This window comes from Cebus imitator, unplaced genomic scaffold, assembly GCF_001604975.1.
Source record: "Cebus imitator isolate Cc_AM_T3 unplaced genomic scaffold, Cebus_imitator-1.0 Scaffold623, whole genome shotgun sequence".
In the NCBI taxonomy this organism is placed as follows: domain Eukaryota; kingdom Metazoa; phylum Chordata; class Mammalia; order Primates; family Cebidae; genus Cebus; species Cebus imitator.
Window position 1 is genome coordinate 579138 of NW_016107938.1, and position 6562 is coordinate 585699.

Below are 6562 nucleotides of genomic sequence, written 5' to 3' on the forward strand. Positions count from 1 at the left end.
ATAAAGAAAACACGGCACATATACAGCATGGAGTACTATGCCGCCATAAAAAAGAGCGAGTTCATATCCTTTGCAGGCACATGGATAAAGCTGGAAACCATCATTCTCAGCAAACTGACACAAGAACAGAAAATCCAACAGTGCATGTTCTCACTCATAAGTGGATGTCGAACAATGAGAACACATGGACACAGGGAGGGGAACATCACATACTGGGGTCTGTTGGGGAGTGTGGGGTTTAGGGGAGGGATAGCAGAGGGTGGGGGATTGGGGAGGGAAAACATTAAGAGAAATACCTAATGTAGATGACGGGGGGGATGGATGCCCCAAACCATCACAGCATGTGTGTACCTATGTAACAATGCTGGATGATCTGCACATGTATCCGTTAGAGTATAATTAAAAAAAAAAAGTATAAGACCTTAAAGGATAATTAAAAAAAATTTTTTTCCCCAGAAATAACAGTTTCATGAATGCAGTTTTACATTTAATTCCAGAGAGCTCTAAAACAGCACCATGAGCAACACCTTCCAGTGGTTCCCCCGTTGCATATAGACTCAGTACAAATTCTTTTTTTTTTTTTTGAGATAGGATCTTGCTCTGTTGTCCAGGCTGGAGTATGGTGGTACGGTCTCCAGACACTGCAGCCTCCACATCCTGGGTTCAAGCAATTCTCCTGCCTCATCCATCCGAGTAGATGGGATTACAGATAGGTGCCACCATGCCCAGCTAATTCTTTTCGGTATTTTTAGTAGAGACAGGATTTCACCATGTTACCCAGGTTGGTCTGGAACTCCTGAGCTCAAGTGATTCACCCATCTGGTCCTCCCAAAGTGCTGGGATTACAGGCGTGAGCCACCGTGCCCAGCTGACTCAATACCAACTCTTGAGTAGTTTGTATTTTCTGGAGCTTATATAAATGGAATAGTGTACTTTGTTCACTCTTTCTGTCTGCTTGCTTTTAGTCAGTATAGTTATTTTGAAATTTATTTATGTTGCTGCACGTATTAATACTTAATTCATTGTTATTGTTGAGCAGTATGAATACTCCTTTGGATGAATGAATATACTACAATTTATTTATCCATGCAGCTCTTAATGGACATTTAAGTAGTTTCAAATTTATGGTGATTACACATAAAGTTGCCATAAATATTTTTGCACATAACTTATGCTTTTGTTTCTCTTGGGCAAATAACTAGAAGTTGAATGCCTGGATCATATAGCAAGTTTGTATTTGACTATATTTAACTTATATTCCTTCTAGTAATTAATGAGAGTCCCAGCTATTCTACATGCTCACCAATACTTCGTTTGGTCAGCATCTATAATTTGAGATATCCTAAATAGGTGTCAAGTGGTGTCTTATTCCCTAATGACATATAATGTTGAATATCTTTTCTGTGCTTATTTGCCATTCATATGATTATCTTTGTTCAAATGTCTGTAAACACTTACCATTTTCAATGGGGATGTTTGTTTCCTTAGCTCTAAGAGTTCTTTATATACCAGATACAGGTTCTTTACCAGATACATGATTTATAAATATTTTCTTCTAGATGGGTAGTGCATCATAATAGGAATAGAAAACATTTAGAGAGACAACTCAGTAAATAAATGGTTGATCTTGGGGTGGTCTCACAGCAGATTATGATGGGATGCATTCCTCATTCATTAAAAAAAAAAAAAAAAGGAAACCTAATGGTACCTAACAAGTTTTCAAGGCAGGGCCCACTCAAAGCTGAAAAACTAAAGACACAATCATTGAAATGAAGTGCAGATAGAATCCAGGTTATAGCACGCCCATTTCCTAACCTGGAACAAAAGGTTAGAATGGATTAAACAGGAATATTGACCTTTTGACAAATTATCTACCTTGCTGACCTAGGAATCCTTAGATGTCTTTTCTACTAAGGACAGATTTGGTAACAAAATATGGAACACAGCTTCATTGTCTTACATTAGAAAATGCTCTGGTGAGTGGAAGTCGACTTTAGCAGAAACAACACATTGTGTTCACAATTAGATCATATCAAAGCTAATTGAATATACTTGTTACCATATAGTTTGGGATAACTAGAAAGCCATCCAGAAAGGTGAGTAAATATAGATCCCTCCTTTACACTTTGTATCAGCATACATTCTGAAGAAATTAATAATAGGTAAAAAAATGAAAAAAAAAAAAAGAAAAAAGAAACATGCTAAAATCATTTAAGGAAAAATGTTTCAAAACCTTTGAATGAAGAATCCTTGGTTATTATACAAAACTCAGAAAATTTTTATAAATTCAAATACATGAAAATCAAGTATTTCTGCATGGCAAAGCTATTATGAACAAGTCAAGGAACAAATGGCATATTGGGAGATTAATATTTACAAAGTACATTGGAATTAAGGAGTAACTTTTCTAGTAAATTAACATAATTATGTTATTATAACAATAAAATAATTGTGATGTGTAACAATAATTTTAAAATAAAAAATGAGCTAAAGCTATGAGCGGAAAGTTTATAGGAAAAGGAAAAAAATGACTTTTCATCATGTGAAAGGATGCTCAATTACACTCATAATAATGAAAATTCAAGAACCAAGAACATTAGCAGAGATGAAAATGTTTGATAGCAAGACTTGTGTTGGCAAAAGTGTAGGCATAAATTCATTTAGAAAAACATACAATTATAAACATATATGCATAAAACAACAGGGCCTCAAAATATATGAAGGAAACTAATGGAATTGAAGAGAGATTGACTTCTACAATAATAGTCCGAAATTTGAATACCCACTTTTTTTAAATACAACAACTTGCCAAAAGATAAGTAAAGAAATAGAAAACTTGAATGACATAATAAACGATTAGATCTAATTGACATGTTCTGAACACTCCACCCAACATAAACAGAATACACATTCTTCTCAAATGCTGGTGGAACATTTTCTAGGATAGATCATATGTTGAGTCAAAACAAGTTTCAACAAATTTTAAAAGAAAATATACAAAGTATCTCCTTCAACCACAGTGAAATGAAGCTAGAGACCAGGAACAGAAGGAAAAATGGAAAAGTCACAAATATGTGGACATTAAATTATATACTTTTAAACAACCAGTGGATCAAATAAGTAATTACAATGAAAATTAGCAAATACTCTGAGATGATTAAAAACTAAACTATTACATGCCCAAACTTACGAATGTAACAAAAGCAATGCTCAAAGGTAAATCTATAGCTGTAAACACTTACCTTTATTTTTTATTTTTTTTAATTGCATTTTAGGTTTTGGGGCATGTGAATAACATACAAGATTGTTGCATAGGTACACATGTGGCAGTGTGATTTGCTGCCTTCCTCCCCTTCACCTATATCTGGCATTTTTCCCCATGCTATCCGTTCCCAACTCCCCAACCCCCACTGCCCATCCCCTATTTCCCCCCAACAGACCCCAGTGTGTGGTGCTCCCCTCCCTGTGCCCATGTGTTCTCATTGTTCAACACCTGCCTATGAGTGAGAACATGCGGTGTTTGATTTTCTGTTCTTGTGTCAGTTTGCTGAGAATGATGGTTTCCAGCTTCATCCATGACCCTACAAAGAACACGAACTCATTGTTTTTGATGGCTGCATAATATTCCATGGTGTATATGTGCCGCATTTTCCCTGTCCTGTCTATCATCAATGTATGGGAAATTTTTGTATTGTCCACCTAATTTTGCTGTGAACCTAAAATTCCTCTAAAATAATAAAGTCTTAAGAAAAAACTCTTAGAAGATAACATCGGAATAAGCTGTTATAATCTCAAGTTCAATAGTAGATTCTCAGTCTATCAGAAACACAAGAAATGAAAGTGTAGCTAAATTAGACTTCATCAAAATTTTTGTATACCAAAGGACATTATCAACAAAGTAAAAGACATCTACAGAATGGGAGAAAATATTTGCAAATCATATATCTGGAATGGGATTAATATCCAGAATATTTAAATAACTCTTGGCACTCAACAACAAAAATCCAAGATGTATAACCTAATAAAAGAAGCATAAAGGACCTGAATAGGCATTTCTCCAAGAAGATTTGCAAATAGCACATTAATGTCAATATTATTCATCATTATAAAATGCCAATCAAAACCACAACGAGATACCACTTTACAGCTACTAGGATGACTATAATTTTAAAAACACAAAATAAAATGTTTACAAATATTACAAAATAAATGTTTACAAATGTAGAGAAATTGAAACACTTGTACATTGATGGCAGGTATTTAAAATTGTGCAGGCCGGGCGCGGTGGCTCACGTCTATAATCGCAGCACTTTGGGAGGCGCAGACGGGTGGATCACGAGGTCAAGAGATCGAGACCATCCTGGTCAACGTGGTGAAACCCTGTCTCTACTAAAAATACAAAAATTAGCTGGGCATGGTGGCACATGCCTGTAGTCCCAGATACTCGGGAGGCTGAGGCAGGAGAATTGCTTGAACCCAGGAGAGGGAGGTTGCGTCGAGCCAAGATCGCGGGGGCCGTTGCACTCCAGCCTGGGTAACAAGAGCGAAAATCAATCTCAAAAAAACAAAAAAAATTAAAAAATAAAAATAAAATAAAATGGTGCAGTCATTAGGGAAAATAGTTTGATGGTTCCTTCAAAGTTTTCATGTAAAATTACCACATTAGCCAGCAATTCCATTGTTACATATATAATCCATGAATTGAAAGCAGGGACTCAGCTACTTGTGTCTAGTGTTTATTGCAGATTTATTCTCAATAGCCAAAAGATGGAAACACCCCATGTCTATCAGTATATTAATGGATAAACAAAATATGGTATATGCATACAGAGGAATATCATTTGGCCTTAAAAAGGAATACAATTCTGATACATGCTATGTATGGATGAACTTTGAAGACATTATGCTAAGTGAAATAAACTAGTCACAAAAAGACAAATATACAGTTCCATTTATGTGAGGTACCTGGATTAGGCAAATTCATGGAGACAGAAAGCAGAATGGTTGTTGTTAGGGGCTCAAATGTGGAGGGAAGGAGTTATTGTTTATTAGAGTTTCAGTTCAGAAAGACGAACAAAGTCCTGGCAATGGCAAGTGGTGACTGTTGCACAACAATATGAATGTAATTAATGCTGCTGAACTGTACACTTACAAATTGTTAAAATGGTGTATTTTATGTTACGTATCTTTCACCTCAATAATATTTGTCTAAACTTTCATTTTTGCTTTTCAGCTACCTGGTTAAAACAAAACCAAGATGTGAGTTTGGAGTTTATTTTTGACCATTAAAGAGCAATCAGTCTGTGGTTGTAATATTCTTCCTGAAATGTAGTAAGCCTTAAAATGAAAGTGTCTCTCGCACAGCCTAGATGGTCAATAAATCCATTGTGTAACTCTTGTTGGTGTCTGTGATTTGTCACCTATGCCTTCTTATAGTAATTGTCCCTTGAAGAACTGTCTCAATGAAGAATCCTCAAATTAACTGTAATGTGCCTTGTTAATATGTTGATTTATGCAGGGGTGTCCAATCTTTAGACTTCCTTAGGCCACACTGGAAGAAGAATTGTCATGGACCACACATGAAATACACTAATACTAAGTATAGCATAGCTGATGAGCTAAAAAAAAATTGCAAAAAGATTTTAAAATCTCATAACGTTTTAAGAAAGTTTACAAGTTTGTGTTGGGCTGTATTCAAAGCCATCCTGGGCCACACTTGGCCCACGGGCCATGGATCGGACAAGCTTGATTTATGTGGAAGCACATAAAATGTAAATGTATACATACATGAAATTCTCTCCAAAGATTAATTACTTGGTCACCACAGTTTTCTTCCACCAGAATGTAAATTCTATATTGTTTAGTGCTGCATGTCTAGCTACTAGAATAGCATATGGTAAGTGCTCAATAAATAACTGTTGAAAGGATTCGAACACCAATTTGAAAGAAATTCTTCTGTCTTCAGCTTCTTAGCTTGTAATTTTGATGTTAGGGACAAGCAACATGGAAAAACTCCCAAAACAAAGCTGGCGCTAGTGTCAGCAGCAGGGAAAGGGAAGGGGAGAGAAAGAAGCGATGGCCTGCCCTCATGCCCACAGAGGGGTACTGGGTCCCCAGTCCTGTTCATCTTTGCTGGTGCCTAGTCTGGTCTGAGGCTGGAGCTCAGCTCATTGCCTCTGTTGGTGAGACCATGCTGGCAGTACTGGGAACAGAGTGTTTATTGAAGAGGTGAGATGTAACAGCTTTCACAGAATTTTCAAATCATCATTTAAAACTTCATCACTGAAGTTTTAAAAGATGCCCATCAACTGTGAAGCAGATTTTTAAAATGTGGTACATATACTTCATGGAATATTATGCAGCCATTAAAAAGAATGAACTTGAGTCGGGATCCAAGATGGCCGTTTAGGAACAGCTCAGGATTGCAGCTCCCAGTGAAAGCGCAGAGGGTGAGTGGACGCCGTGTTTTTATTGCCCACAGACTAGGAAATTACCGGGCAGAGGTGCTCCACGGTCACCAGCGCGGCTGTTTCGGCCAGCGCGGCTGTGCCGGCCAGCGCCG